Source organism: Periplaneta americana, chromosome 14 (assembly GCF_040183065.1).
Source record: "Periplaneta americana isolate PAMFEO1 chromosome 14, P.americana_PAMFEO1_priV1, whole genome shotgun sequence".
In the NCBI taxonomy this organism is placed as follows: Eukaryota; Metazoa; Arthropoda; class Insecta; order Blattodea; family Blattidae; genus Periplaneta; species Periplaneta americana.
This window is the reverse complement of record NC_091130.1, coordinates 160,015,980-160,032,955: the sequence shown is the minus strand read 5'-3', so window position 1 is coordinate 160,032,955 and position 16,976 is coordinate 160,015,980. Positions and strand designations below refer to the sequence as shown.

At 38.3% G+C, this 16,976-nt stretch overlaps 1 protein-coding gene across 3 annotated transcripts in view; it reads left to right on the top strand.

Annotated features, from left to right (window-relative positions):
* Positions 1 to 16,976, top strand: part of LOC138713948 (potassium channel subfamily K member 1-like) — a 164,030-nt gene that overhangs the window by 22,078 nt on the left and 124,976 nt on the right. The window contains exon 1 of one of the 3 annotated variants that reach the window (XM_069846520.1): positions 1,851 to 1,967. The exons of the other annotated variants lie outside the window; for them this stretch is intronic. The gene's annotated coding sequence lies outside the window, so the exon portion shown is untranslated. Of the gene's footprint in view, positions 1 to 1,850; positions 1,968 to 16,976 lie in introns of those variants that run through there. 3 annotated transcript variants of the gene reach the window in all.

Here is a 16,976-nt window from a genome sequence, read left to right as displayed (position 1 = left end):
ATCAGTTAGCTTACTTTTAGAGAACGTGTAGCTGACAGATTGTTACTGGAGAATGAAGTAGCTACTGCCGCTAATTGCATTAATAGCCATTGCTGCGCTAAGATTGGTTGTCTGCAACGAGCCTTTCATTCCCAGAGCAATACAATCTTCTACCATTGCAAACTTGCTAGTGTGAACAGTTCATAGAATCGCATGGAAACCGGAAGTCGAAAACGAATTTTTAACGAGTGGCTTCCATAATTTGCACGCTTGCAACAATATTATGTCCAAAATAAAAAATGTCTGACAATAAAATATCGGGAAAACTCCCAATTGACCAAATTTATGTTGAGGGATTTGCTTTCGGGATAGTGGATTCGGGAAAATTTCCGACATATTTGGGAGCATGACCTCCCCCTACCTCCCCAAAGAATAGGAAACTATTTGGATAGTAGAATGCCGCGAGGATGCGGGTTTAAACTGCGCTGTTGGGTGGCGGTGCCCGTTGTCCAAGTTGTGTGCGAATGATTAATTTCTACACGAACAGTAAAATACACAATTTGTCATAAATCATAAACTTAAAAAATGTGATAAATTCAAAACTTGCTGTAATAAATTAAATAATCGAAGTGCTAAATTGATACTCTAGGCTACCAGCTGCATTCCTTGCGATAATCCGTTAGAGCTCTTCATACTAAGTCTTCATTTCTTCTCTCCTTTGCAGCGATGCGTGTTTCTCTTAGCTACTCGACACGGAACCCAGAGTTCACTAGGCTGCTGACGGTTTTCATCGTGTGTATTTTGTCACTGTTTTTCCTATCGGCACCTTATATATGAAGAGTCCACTGCAAGAATGATGGATGTTACTTTCTTGTCGAAAATGAACCAAGACTGTCAATGCATAGCTTAAGACATATAGAATGTACATAGAGAGTTATATGGCATTAACACTGATAGTCATTGTCCAGTAATGATCGGAAAATAACAGTTAAGCTTTGAGCGCTAAGCATTTCAAACTTTCAATTGCTTCTCCTGCAAAATGTATTCCAAATGACATCCATCATTCTTCTAGTGGACTCTTCATATATATATATATATATATATATATATATATATATATATATAGGCGGCCGGGTAGCTAAGTTGGTAGAGCAGCTGGCTACGGACTGGAAGGTCCGGGGGTTCGATCCCAGGTGGTGACAGGACGGCCCCGAGGTTCACTCAGCCTCCTATAAAATTGAGTACCGGGTCTTTCCCGGGGGTAAAAGGCGGTCAGAGCTTGATGCCGACCACACCACCTCATTCTAGTGCCGCGGAGGCTCTACCTCCATGCCCCCCAAGTGCCTTCATGGCATGTTACTGGGATACCTTTACCTTATACATATATATATATATATATATATATATATATATATATATATATATATATAGCTTATCTGTATCATTGTGATAATGGACAATGACTTTGTGCTTAATACATTTTCCTCTGCTGGCAGAGAAATCCTCCGTGTTCACAGAGGCCGATATTAAAGGAGAAGAAACAAAATTTGTTGTCGTACTGAGAACTGTGCACACTTTGCCAGAGGCGGCACTTCTGACTTTTACTACACACTTCTAGATTGTTCGTGATAGTCCAGTCTTATAATAATACATATTACTCGAATTATTTTCATTTCTCTGATGATAAATGAAATTATTTAAAACAAATCCTTCCAAATTGTATTGTCATAGCGTTTCATTAATTTACTTCTATAAAAATAGTTTATTATGCCGCATAGAAAATCATGAAAAATATTGTTTTTTTCTACGCGACGTAATTATGTATAAAGCAGTTTACACAAGCGTGAGTAATTACGAACTACACGGAACGCGGTCAGGATGTGAGCAGGAAGCAGGCGTGATAGCGCTGCCAGTTGTGTAGTGACCGTGCGGTGTGTGTTGTGCAAGGAATTCTTTTGTAAGTGATTCAGCGCTCGTCCCTTGTACAGGTAAGCATTGCTTTTTGTTTTGACAGTTCAGTTATGGCATTTGACACACGAGAGTTTCATCATTACAAAGTAATATCTAATTTTAACAGGGGATTGTTCTAGAATATTGGAGAATTAAGGAATCTTAGCTATCGCCGATTTCACCAACCGTACTTAAAATTAAGTAATTACTCATTAAATCTTGACTTAAGTAACACTTAGCTTTTCTCGCATTTAATGACAGCTTATCGCGCACGGTACTTAGAATTGAAAGCCCGATTTTGGACTGTTAGCGATTTAAATCTACCGAGAATTGCAATGCAATACGCCGTACAGATAGCAGACAGTGGAGAGGAGAGTTGGCCTGCGATGCGAAATTACTTCCTCCTCGAACTGAATTTTGTATTGCTTTTCAGTCTGGACAAAGAATCAACTCGGGACATTCTGGGGCTCGAGATGGAAAAGAGTATTTTTGCAATAATAATTACATATTATTGAATATACTGCAAATACTCAACACGCGTAGGTTTTTTAAAAAAATAATTATGTACTTATTTTCAATAATGAGACTACATAATTTTGCAGTAAAATATATTAAACTATTATTGAAAAATATTTGCAGTGTGAAGCAAGATACTTTATTTTAGATTCGTGTAATAGCGAAATACATTCATCTCACATAATTAGGAACATTAAATCCAGACGTTTGAGATGGGCAGGGCATGTAGCACGTATGGGCGAATCCAGAAATGCATATAGAGTGTTAGTTGGGAGGCCGGAGGGAAAAAGACCTTTGGGGAGGCCGAGACGTAGTTGGGAGGATAATATGAAAACGGATTTGAGGGAGGTGGGATTTGATGCTAGGGACTGGATTAATCTTGCACAGGATAGGGACCGATGGCGGGCTTATGTGAGGGCGGCAATGAACCTGCGGGTTGCTTAAAAGCCATTTGTAAGTAAGTAATAGCAAAATATGTGCATATTTTATATTGGCAAAATATTTCCAACAACGAATCATACACAAAATATCTTAGAAAGCTATTATTAGTCGAAACTGGAATAAAGAAGTTACTCGTAGATGCAAGCATGTGATCTTATGGCAAGTTCAGTGGCTGCTACGCCTTCCCGTCTTTGTGTCAATGATAGTTACATATTTGTTCACGGCCTCTTAAAATCAATACTCGATGTTCAGCTGTATTTATGTAAAAGTATCACGGCCATCATAATTCTGTACCAGAATGTGTTTTGTTGGTACAACTGCAGTAATAAGTTTTGCTAAGTTAATAATCTGTTAAATTGTTGTAGTAAAATGCAAACTTGTTTAACAGAACTTAAATTTAATAAAGTACTAACCAAGAGAGGCTTGAATCATATTTGACGAAATCGGCCTTCATGCATTATTAAATCCTTCCAGAAAAGAGATCTGACTTACAAGTAAATCCATTAAGTCACAATGTGTAGTATATTGGAGATGATGTTTTTTGTAAGTTACTGGGGTTTTTATTTCTCTTGTACGGAGGACGACTCCAAGGCTTGCACTGCAGTTTGAGGCTTATTGTGCTTACCACTCCTATTCTGTGGAAGAACGACCACGTCTTGTATAGTTACAGCACGCCGCACCGTGAACTTAGCCCGGGCTATGGTATGGATGATGATGATGATGATGATAATGATGATATGTGAATTAATGATGACGAAGTGAATCCGAGGTCTAACGCCGAAAGTTACCGAACAGTTCTCTTTCAGTTGGTTGAGGGAAAACCCCGGAAAAACCCCAACCATGTAACTTGTCCCAACCAGGATTTGAACCCGGGACCGCTCGTTTCAGGATGCGATTTGGAGATTTAGTGGAGAAAGCTTAGACTAGCATGTGCACGAAGAATCCTGGTCTACGACGGACTCTGTGCTCGAGAACATGTGAATGCCAAGCAACATTGCGCGCGTGGTTTAATCACTACTGTATATAAACCAAAGTTAAAGCTAATTCGAGGAGGATATTTGTCGTCACGTGCTGCAAACTGCAGTCCTTTGTTCTAGTGTTAGTTCAGCTTCACTAGTTTCCTCAAATGTCGTCTAAAGGTGAAATTATTTTTCAGGATGACTAATTGCAGTGTTGTGTTGACGTTTGACCGAGGTGTACAGTTTGTACAGATACTGTATCTGTGTGTCTGTCTGTCTGTCTGTCTGTCTACTTTGAAAATGAATGTTTTTAGTTCAGATTTATTTATAGCGTATTTGCTTTAACCACAAGGTCGGAACTGTCACCGTTTTTGGCGTGTGAAATAAGTAATGGGAATGTTAAGTGCGAGTGTTTTACATTTGCCGCAATCAGTCTGACAACTGTGTTTGGCAAATGGCTGATGTGACGTGTATAGGAAGTGGTACTATTCTCAGCTGCACTAGCAACATGCTCACAAACGGGCACTATATATCTACAACACACGCCAAAAACGCTAGCGCCAGCTGTACCTGTGTGTTGCTGAGACATTAGATTTCTGTTACTCCACGAACCCCATTATTTGTTTGTAGTGTAAATGGGGATCAACCCACCAAATAATTAGATTTCTAATTATTTTATAATAGAAGAAGTTATTAAAAGCCCCCAATCATATTGGCCTAACCCAGTATTTGAAACTGGGGCCTCCTGAATGCAAGTCCAGTGTTTTACCACTGACGCTGTTTTGTATCCAAACCTCCTTGTCGACGTTTCATTCGTAGGTCGTTGTAAATGTCACTAAAGCTTAAATAATGGCAGAGTCACGGAATTGCGTGTCGCACGCGGAGATGGCAGTCAAGTACGGCCGGCTCGGAGGAGTTCTGAACACAGGATTAGCTAATAGGGTGGGAGGTTTCTATTACAGAAAGCAAAATGCAAATTATCAATGATGATGATGATGATGATGATCACCCGCCCACCGGGTAGTAAGCCAAGTAACTTGTTACTATTGATCTGGGTTAGCATTGGCTGATTGTTCTGTTTAACACTGCATACATCTATACTAATAATAAATCTGTAGCCGAAATTTTTCTGGTAATTTTTGATTTTCCAAAAATAATTGGTCCTAACATATATAATTAACCTCCCTGAAACCGAAAATCGCTTTTTTTGAAATTTTTGTTTGTATGTTTGTTACCTTTTCACGCGATAATGGCTGAACTGATTTATATGAATATTGGAATATAGATTAAGTTCGTTGTAACTTAGAATTTAGGCTATATGGCATTCAAAATACTTTATTTAAAAGGGGGGTTATAAGGGGGTTTGAATTAAATAAATCGAAATATCTTGCTTATTATTAATTGTCATGAAAAATATTACATAACAAAAGTTTCTTTAAAAATAATTTCCGATAAGTTTTACTCTATGCAAAATTTTGATAGGACTGATATTTAATGAGATAAATGAGTTTCAAAATTACAATAACAACGCCATCTAAGGCGGTGTAATGAAATAAAAAACAAATGACTTCGTCTATAAAGGGCCTTGGACAACAACAATCAAAAGCTATGAAACATAGCCTACAGAGAATGTTTCTGTGTTTGTATGAAGTAATATCGGAAGCTAAATTAACCGATTTGTACAATTAATTATTAATTCACCATTGGAAAGTGTAGTTTCTCTAGATGGACATAATACTATAATGTTATTACAGTAACTTCTGAGTGAATCGAGGACAGGTAAGATTAAAATAGATTCTTATGCACAGAAAACTTCATAGGCTATTTTGTATATTCGGTTCCTGTATTTCCTAAACTAATTTTTATGACCAAATGAGTGGTCTCTGGATCAAAATGATCGCATTTTAATTTTTTAATACAATTTAAGTTAAGTAACATAATAAACGATTTATCCTTCTATCAAACACGAATGTTCCCTGGATGAAATGTCCTATTTTAATTATGTAATTACTTTATATTTATTTCTAACGGGTGCAGCGGAGCGCACGGGTACGGCTAGTTAATTAATATCAACGTTATTATGAAACCAAGTCATTGTTAATGTACTCCTTTCAAACAGTAACTCGCTTGAAAACAAATTGTTACTTGAAATGATGAATTTCTGTATGTGAGCGGCAGATGTGCAGCGTGCAGTATCGATTCGGCGAGTAAGATACCCGAATAACAGCACTGTGACGTCTCTAGTGACGTAAATAGTGGCACGACACGACAAGTCTAAGTTAAGACGGTTCGACGATAAATTATTAAAGAAAATTAACTGTTGTCATTAGTTAAGTTGTTGGATATGACACATTTCAGAAAACGTGACGTAAAGGGTTCCACTGTGATTCACTGAAGCTAACGACTAGAACGCATAGAAGGCCTCGACTCAAATCCCGACTGGTTCAAGTAGAAATTGTGGTGGGGTAATAAATGAAGACAGTACAAAAAAGGCTATAAGTGCCAACCTTTGAAAATTAGTTTTTCCAAAAAGAAAAAGTATGTCCCTGGCTCAATCCTGTAAAAAAATGACAAATCTCATTGTGATTTTATTTAGGCCCTAGCTTCTCCCATAAATATGCAAAACATATATTACAGCAACGATGCTGAAAGGCATTGCAAGAAAAAAAGTGGTTGGTATTTGATTATTGTTGTTAGGAAATCTGTTTCACCTTCATACGATAATTAGCTTCAAATGTGAAAAGCAGTGACCCCAGTACAGACCCCTGAGGGGAACCCTGGCTGAACGACGCCGTACTGTAAACTCTTTGCCGCAGAGCGCTGCCTTTGGTGCACCAGGGGAGATGTCTATAGCACACTAGTGTTATAATTGTAATGGTAATGGGACAATGGTGGAATGTCGATAGGGAAAACGGGAGTACTGCAAAAAACCTACCATCAAGCACCGCCTCTTTCCAGCACAGATTTTACTGGGACTCACCGGGATTCTAACCTGGGATACCAGCGTGCAAAGCCGAAGCTATGAACATTTGGTGCCCATGCCAACAAATTTTGGTCACAATAACCAAATTTCATGAACAAGACTAGCAGTTCCCATTTTCTTGACATAATAGCGAAAACAAGATTAAGCTGTAGTAGGCATGAAATACTTTAAGAAAACGGCTACATACACTGAAATGAAGCTTACATACATTAGAAATTATATAGGGGGATCGGGGTAATTTCGGTATGTGAGGTAATTTGGATATAAGTTACAATTTACTAAATAAAACTTTACCTAACCTTCAAACACATGCCAATTTAATATATATGGTCCCTCATGAAATGTTAAAAAAATTTGTGTTGATCACACTGATAGTGTCTGTTAAAAAACTCTTTTTATTTACCAGTCTGTGAAATGACACCACATTGAAAGCAATATTGTTGAGGAACCAGGTGTGATACAGTAACCAAATTCATGTATGTGTACATTAAACATATTTGGAACATGTTTTTAATAAATGTTGTACTGTATCATTAATAGTTTGTTAGTAGGCCTACATTACAATTTACAAACATGGGGTAATTTGGGTATAATTATAGGTTAAAACTTAGTTTTCGTTCCAGATCTTGCCACGTACATAAATCATTATTATTGGTGAAAGACAAATAAATATCCCTGATTTTAATGGGAGATTTTTTAAATTTATCAAATAAGCCTTATCAAGAAGCTAAATATTGGCTGAATTTTTTTTATCTTGTTAGGCCTAATTAAAATGTTTAAATGCGTTCTAACCTTTGAATTCTGTTCTAGGATACATACACTAAGCTATGGTTGGGATAACTTGATTTTATAAGGACCTTATAGTATGTTTTACTTTATTTTTTAGTAGGTTATTTTACGACGCTTTATCAACAGCTTAGGTTATTTAGTGTCTGAATGAGGTGAAGGTGATAATGCCGGTGAAATGAGTCTGGGATCCAACACCGAAATTTACCCAGTATTTACTCATATTGGGTTGAGGGAAAACCCCGTGAAAAACTCCACCAGGTAACTTGTCCCAACCGGCAATCGAACCCGGGCTACCAGGTTTCACAGCCAGACGCGCTAACCGTTACTCCACAGGTGCGGACTGTTTTACTTTAATAATGCACATTATATCCAAATTTCCCCATCCATGGGGTAAATTAAGTTTAGTTAAACTAGGGTTATTATTATAAGAAAAGGCCAAAATAATTGGAAATGCAATAGAATCATTCTAGAAGGTCACAGTACTGATATATAAAAAACTGACTGGACAATTTTATCATGGTACCAGGCTATGGGTCTTTATGAACAAACATGAATAACACATAAATTAAGGAAGGTAACAACAGCATCCCTATACAAATCTTGAATTACCAATCCGAGGGAAGAAGACTGTTAAAATGTCTGGCGATTTCATTTTGTATGCTGAAACCAGCCACTTGGTGTAAGGGATGTTTCAAGGACTGGTTCTGTACACACACGGTTCCAGCCTCTCAGCCTCGTACTTTCCATTCTAAACGTTTCTGTCGCCCTGGACAGTCTTTAAACTCGCGATCTTCAGATTCAGTGACAGTAGCCAACGGTAACTGTTAAACCACAATTATAATGTAAGATTAAGAAATAGACTGTGGATAAAATGCCAACAGGGTTGTGAAAACCCTCATGTTCATTATTTAGGTCGATCTGCAGGGTAACTTTAGAGCCCCATAATTGACAACTTGCAGGTTTATATGTATTTCGTGATTGTGTGAAGCCTAACCTTTGTTATCCCAGTTAATGCTTGATCTGGCTTCAATGATGTGGGAAGCGATGCGTTATTGACATAGTACAGTCCATCCATATCTCCAGTAAAACCAATTTGAATTACTCTATGGAGGACGTCAGCAACGGCATCACGCTGTGTCGGCATCACAATAGAAAATGGGATTCCAGGCTCTGCGGTGTAGCACACAAATAGAGTGCAGTTGATTTTTAAAGCTATGATCCACTGATTCAAGCTGACAGGGTGTGTAGTGGTCCGCTGGAGTGCGTCCTTCAGGGAATGCTTGCGACAAACAATGTCGCATGCAACTCGCATGTTTTCTCATTTCGTCACCACCACCACCACCACCACCAACACCACCACCACCACCACCACCACCACCACCACCAACACCACCACCAACCCACCACCAACCCACCACCAACACCACCACCAACACCACCACCACCACCACCACCACCACCACCACCACCACCACCACCACCACCACCACCACCAGCGATCCAACTCGTGGTGTGAATTGCGTTTGATGATAATAGTTCTAAAGGAATAGAAAAATTTCCGCTTACCAATACCAATAATGTATTAAAATATTCATGAAAGGGTTGGAGGGATTAAATGTGTCTCCTTTCAACGAGTGGGTGTACATGTATGGGCTATTCCATATGAAATCGAGCAGTAAAAAACCTCGCATTTTTTTAATACTCTAATTTTTTCCCTATTTCTACAAGGTGCTGAGAACATACTATCGAAAGTCAAACGGTTTTCGTACTATTGAGCGACAAATTTAGCGTATTTTATAAAAACAAGCCTCTTTCAGCGCTCAGAACTCTGGAACCGTTTAATGCAGAACATTGAACGGGAGCTCATTTTGAAGCTGACATTTGGTAGGTTATGTTAAGAAGTAATCCTTATTTTTATTGTACACAGAGAGACAGATAATCTGATTTTACTTGCTTTTAGGCTTTTTGCCCATTTGTAAAAATGTAAAAAATATTGAGAAAAAACCTTGCATTATTAAGAGGGATTCGGCATTGTTTGCTTAGTGGCTCGGCAATAAGTTTCGAGGGTATTAAATTATTTTCACACGCCTAGACTAGAACGGCGCAGTACCGCACGCACTGGCCGAGAGCTGAAGATAAGCGAGCGTTGGGCGTCATTTTACTCCTGCGTTTATGAAAACTTGTGATAAAGCTAGTCCAGCTATGCGCTACTAGACGAAACATCACGTGTTTGTCTCCTGGCCTTGCTTGCCTCGGCTAGCTCCCGCCTCACAGTCAGCTGGTTAGTTCACGCGCGTACTATTTCTTTTCTTTATTTGATATTTTCAATACTTTCTTATTAACAGTGCACCAGTAAAAAATATGTGTTTATTTGTACTTTCAATGCGGAATCTAACCATATATTTTAAAAATATTTTTTCGTGGGCAAAGGCGTCTTAATGAAGAAAAATCTAAATTTTTCCATTTCCATAAAAAGTAAGAAAAACTGTTTACATGTCAATATAAACTTTAACTTCTCAGCATCAAACTAAACCATGATTTTGATCACTGGGTGAAAGGGTATCGGAGCCACAACAGTTTAAAGTTGCTAATTTTATGAAAATACGATAAATTTAATTATTTTTAATTTAAACACTACGAAGTTATGATGCCTCAAATTTTGCACAAAGCATTGTATCACAGTTGTCTACGGACAGAAAAAGTTTCACTGTATTTAAAAATTTCAAGGTCAATTTTCTCTATACTTCGGTCGATTTGAGATGGAATAGCCCGTACCGATCTTGTCGTACGTTACGTTTGGAACGGCTACCACGCTCTCCCTTATAATAACAAAACCGAACCGAAACATTGGCAGGAATCTGTGGTCTCCTCGATCCCCCGATCTTTACCTTTGGGGCAATATGAAGGATAAAGTCTACAGAAGAAATCCTTATTCACAGACACAAAGGAGATGCTATTAAATTTTGAGATAAATCCGTTAAATTACGTGAGAGAAGGAATTTAGACGTGCGAAGGGAAACTTCTTAAAATGTGAGGAGTCAGAGGACAACATTATGATAACCAGCAATTATTAAACAGTCTTGTAAATTGACGGCTGTCTTTGACGAGCAGCTTTTGGCCGAGTGCGCCGTCCGCGGGCAGGAGTTGGACTGCAGTAATGAGTGACGATAGGCGATGTGTTGCTTGCCACGAGTCAAGGCTGGTGGAGTTCTGAGATGCTCCATTTTCATTATCTTTATTGCTGGAAAAAAATGTCAAGTAAAATGAGTTTTTATTTTTCTCTGAAGGCCGTTAGGTTTTTGCTTATGTTTAGAATTGCTTTTATTTAAAACATTTGCAAATGATTATGGTTTGTCGTACAAAGACCTTTAGATTTCCTATCTAACCCAGTAATACTATCAGCTTTTACTACCGCCATCTTCTGTATATAGGAATTGAGGTGCTGTTAGTCGAAGGGCTAGAATACTAGTTTTCTATGTCAGAGACCTGAGTTTGAGTACCGAGAATTCAAGTGAAATTCGTAGCAAACTTAGGTTTTTTGTTTCTTATAATTCATGAAGTTAAATCTTACTGATGCTGAAGTTCTAATCTGATATTCGGCGCTCATGAGAAATACTTCTGTACAGTGGGCTTAATGTAAATCCATGTTACGTTATCCTGAAGGGGAGAGACAGTTCTAGAACGACGTCCGTCTGAGAAAAGTTTTGCGTTGCTCGCAACTAGGAGCATTTCCGACCTGCAGCGGCAGACTGCGCTGAGGTTCGGCTAGTATCCAGGTTTAGAGCAGGCAATCCCACTCCTTGCTGACCAGCCGGCGAACAGGGAATGCTAAGAAATGATGGAATGGTGATGCCGTCTAACGTTAGGAAAGGAAGGACCCCGGGGAAAACTACAACTGCAAACTTGTCCGCCACGTGTTACTATGAAAAATCCCAGGCCTGACGAGGGCTCGAACCAGGGCAGTGTTGCCAACTCAGAATTCCATTTACCGCTGCACAAGCTTAAAAAAAGACGCTAAACTGTGGTTGAAAAACTCCAGTTTGTTCTTAATACATCACTTCCAACTTTGAAATGCAAATTATACAGTTTTTGGAACTAGAAAATTTTATAAAAAATGTAGACTAAATTATGGAAAGTGTGTATCACTTCGTAGGCTCTATGTTCTATGCAAAATCGTATGGACAATTAAATCTGAATATTTTGCATTCAATATCACCTTACACCATTTACATCGAGCTTTCCAACTTTCACCGGCAACTTCTTCCACCCAATCTTTCAACACATGTTTTTTCACATATCTCTATACTTTTGTACGTACGGAATTTTATGCGGCATATTTCTTCAAAATTGAATGAAGTAGATCAAGATAATACACTGGACACCTCGGAAATAATCACATTCACAATCACATCAGTCGGTTCGAAATCTGATTTCACACTGAACTGGAGACGTGCCTGCCAACATTGAGTCTGGTTTTAAGTATGTCTGTGTTACATAAACTATAATGTGGAATGATAAATTAAATAATATATAATATAAGACAACATTAAGATATATGGATCATATGAGGAGACAAAGAGGAAGGCAGAAAGTAGGAAAGACTGGTGAATGCTGGGTTTGTAGTGAAAGACCTGTCCATGGGCAGAACACTATATATGAATGAATGAATCATAATATAAGTTATCATAAATTAAAATAATACAATTCATTATCCACTCTGTATGATTAAACGTATCAATTCATTTACAAAAACAATGCATACATGGTTAGACTAACAGTTTAACGAACGTGGCATACCATTTGTACAACAACAATGGATGAGGCAGGAAATGGACGTGGTTGTACGAAATCGAGTTAACATAAAACATTGATATTTTATACTCTCACAATGAAAAATTGTGATAATACCGTATTAATCTCTGGTTTATGATTAACTAATATTGTTGTCGGCAAGTACATATGAAAACAATTATAACATCTTTGCAGAAAATAAAAAAAACTTAAAAATATCGTCTCCCTCTGCCGAGATCATAAAGAAAGCCAAATAAACAGCTAGCCGCTGACGGTAAAATTCTGTAGCTGACCATTGTCTTGAAAACACCTGATTTAGCTACAAAACCGCTGACTTGGCAACACTGAACCAGGGCCGTCTGTGTGACAGACCGAATGTGCAGTAGGAATTTAACCTAAACATATCCATGATTACTTACACGTGCAAGTGTCTAAAGTAAGCCATTTATCTATGATGAATGAGGAGACATAGTCCTTCCGATTTGTTTTGTTCTATTCTCATTGTAGTTGACAGCAACAGCACAACAATGGTGTAGAACAGCGGTTCCCAAAGTGTGCTCCGCGGAGCCCTTGGGGCTCCGCGAATGATTCTCAGGGGCCCCGTCCGCGACAGTTATGAAGATCACAAAAATTTCTGCTTCCATCTAGTCTCTAGCGGGAAAACCGAAACTACTTCCATCAAGCGAAAAATACTTTCTCAGAAAGTAGTTTCCGTTCTTCTTGCTACATAGAAGCACCAATAATAGATTTACTCGTCACTGGAACTATCTCGATCTTTTTGCTTGCCAAGTACTCTATAATTCTCTAAATTTCTTTTATGTTTTATATACCTGGCAGGCAGCGTTTGTTATTCGTGGTACGTGGAACCTACAATCTATTGACTGTTACGTTGCCTCAAAAAAAAAAAAAATATATATATATATAGCTGCATATTAATTTGATTGCACAAGTGTTAGCTAAACTTTCGTTGAAATGGAAGTGTGCCTTAAGACGGGCTCCCCAAGATATAAGAGTCATCAGCCATCAACCAATGCTGAATCAAAGGGAGATAACAACAACTGTAACCTTACTTTCAAAGAAGATAGTGCGAATTCCTCGGAATTGAGTTCAGAATATGCTGAACAAGATCCTGCCTCAGAGTCTACGATGCCTAGCGTAGAGGTATTGAAAGGAAGTATAACATTGTGATTCAAATTTGAACATGGATTCCACTGAGTTTGCTGACTGACTTCCACAATGTGTGATATATAACAAAGTTTTGCCCAATAGTTCTATGTTCCCTGCCAAGCTTAGACGGCATTTCGAAACTCATCCTGAATTCACAAATAAAACTGCAGACTACTTCAAAAGAAAGTGACGAACTCCATGCATTTCAGACAACATTTTTATCTCATGTAAAGACAAATAACGAGAAAGCACTGGAAGCGTCGTATTTGGTTCGTCATGATCTGGCTCTTGCTGGTAAACCTCACACCCTTGCTGAAACTGTTTTGAAACCACTATTAGTGAAGGTAGTGAAGTGCATGGTGGACGAAAAACTGCAAACTTAACCTTATCAAATAACACTGCGCATAATCGATCCAGAATCTATCAAGAGATGTAAAAAATATAATTTCCCGTATTAGTCAAACGAAATTTTCGCTACAACTTGAATCTATGGACATTGTCGGATTAGCTGTGTTAATGACGTTTCTGCGGTATGAATTTTCAAGTTCTTTCATGAAGATATTTCGTTCTGCAAGCCATTGCCATCCTCTACAAGTGGTAAGGATTTTTTTTTTCTTCATTGAAAACTCGATACCGTGGAACAATTGCATTGACGTGTGCACATATGGCGCAAAGGCCATGGTGAGTCCTGTTGCTGGCACTGTTACAAGGATAAAGAAAGTTAAAAAAAACTGCACAAGTAGTCATTATGTACTACACTAACACGCCCTCGCAACGAAAAAATGTAGCGATAATAAAGCAGGTACTAGACAATGCCGTCAAAATTATCAACTTTGTTAAGGCACGACCTTTGCAGTGCAGGCTACTCAAAATCCTGTGTGAAAATATGGGAAGTATACACAAGTCATTGTTATTAGTATTACATACTAAAGTATGGTTGTCGCGCGGTAAAGTGTTGCCCCGTTTACATGAACTTCGAACGGAAGTTTCTTCACTTTTGAATGACCAAAACAGTTTCCTAGCAGGTTACTTGAATGATCAGAAATGGTTGTGCAAATTATGTTACTTGCAGACATTTTTTCAAAAGTGAACGAATTTAGCTCATCCATACAAGGTAAACGGAAGACTATATTCGATGCTAATGACAAAACTGCCGTGCTGAAGAAAAAGATAGGATTCTACATGGAAAGCGTCGCGAAGAAGGACTAGACATGTTTCTCATTGACAGCAAACTTTATAGAAGAAAATAACATAAAAATGAATGATTCATTCAGAGCAATAATGAAAGAACACCATGACAATTTGCTTCAAAATATGAAATCTTACTTTCAAAGGGCCACCGGCGTGGCTCGGTCGGTTAAGGCGCTTGCCTGCCGGTCTGAAGTTGCGCTCCGGCGCGGGTTCGATCCCCGCTTGGACTGATTACCTGTTGGGTTTTTCCGAGGTTTTTCCAAACCGCAAGGTGAATGCCTGGTAATCTATGGCGAATCATCGGCCTCATATCGCCAAATACCATCTCGCTATCACCAATCTCATCGACGCTAAATAACCTCGTAGTTGATACAGCGTAGTTAAATAACCAACTAAAAAAACTTTCAAAGGGACACTCATGAATCGATTCTAAAGAAATGTGAGTGGATTGCAGATCCATTTCCAGTTAAGTAAAAACCAGCAGCCCTCACTGCGGCAGAATATGAGGTCCTTATAGACATGGTTTCGGAAAGCCACTGTCAGGCAAACCACTTCTCGAATTTTGGGCTACGTTAGGGGAGCATCTTTTGATGTCAAGTTCAGAAGAAAAATTTCTCTTACCGCCTTTTGGTATTATGTTTGGTACTACGTACCTTTGTGAAACGACCTTTTCGAGGTACACCGCTACAAAAACAAAATATCGAGCTTGTTTGGACGCAGAAAACGATATATTATGTCTTCAACTGACTTCTATGACACCGGACACTGACAAACTCTGCCGCAAGAAGTAGGCATATTCTTCACATTAACTTCGGGTGTATATGTAACATTGTAACATGTTTTTAAATATCTTAACTACTTGTTATATAATTTTGTAGATTTAAATAATATTATCTTCAGTACTTTTTCATTATTGTTTCCTTTATTAATGTAGCCTTATATAACTTATTATTCATACTTCCGTATATGTATCGTGTGTAATATGCTTAATCTGGTTTCGTCTAGGAGCCTGGAGGGCACTTAAAATCGTCAACGAAGATGGGACGAGAATATGTCCTCTTTGCGGTAGAGGCGAGACATCACACCATATTTTATCGGAGTGTGAAGCCACAGAAGCTCTGAGGAAACGATTCCTGCCAGAGTCCTTCATTACATCTAGCAGGGGGCACTTGGCGACATACGATATATTAAATAACGCTAAATTCTGTGACTGTGTGGAAAAAATCATGGCAAAAGTTCGACAGTTGAGGGTGGAACTGGCCGAGGGGGAGGGAGCCGAGGAAAGAAGAGAAAGAGTTATTTATTAGTGTTGTAATGAGTGGTATTAACACTGAGCGAATGAGGTAATTAGGGGATAATGTTCTTTTTGTATTTATTGTGTCTTTTTTTCTATTTGTATTTTATTGCGTGTGTAGGCCTATGGTTTTTTATGTATTACCTTCATATTTATTATTTGGGTTATTTGGTGCAGTTTCAATAAGGAATTGAATTGTTTATGTATGTATGTATGTATGTATGTATGTATGTATGTATATGTGTGTGTGTTTCACTGTGTTTTTCCTTCATATCTTACATTTATTTTATTTTTATTATTTTTTGTGAAATTTGGTATGAAGTTAGATTAGTTATAATTGTGATAATTAATTATAACGGTAGTAGCAATAATAACTGTTGTTTTACTATTTTATTATTAGTAGTATTATTTTCGTTTTGAGATTCAAACTGTGCATAGTTATAGCACGAATGGCCGTACGGGCTCGTGCGAAGGATCTTGTGTACATGAGTTTGTAATATGTTTCATAGAACGTAGACAGATAAAAAATAATAACTAAATATTTCTTGGGGCTCCAGGAGAAAATTTTGCTTCAAAAAGGGCTCCGTGGCTAAAAAAGTTTGGGAACCGCTGGTGTAGAAAATCATTCGCGTCCTGCAATTCGATAGAAATGGTTGTGCTACCAAGTGCAACATTCTTTTCGAACTAAATATAGGCGGAGGCAGTCATCAGGAAGTTGATAACGAAGTGGCATCACCAATTGTCACGACTGGTCGTCTGTGTCCGCAGAAAAAGACCGGAAGTCCTTGCTGAGCTGGGAATACCGCACGGAAACTTTACAGATGAAAACGTATAAATTTGAACTTCATCATGAGCTCACACATATCGATAAAGAAGATAGATATCGCTTCATCTGAGATTTGAAGAGTTTGGGGAG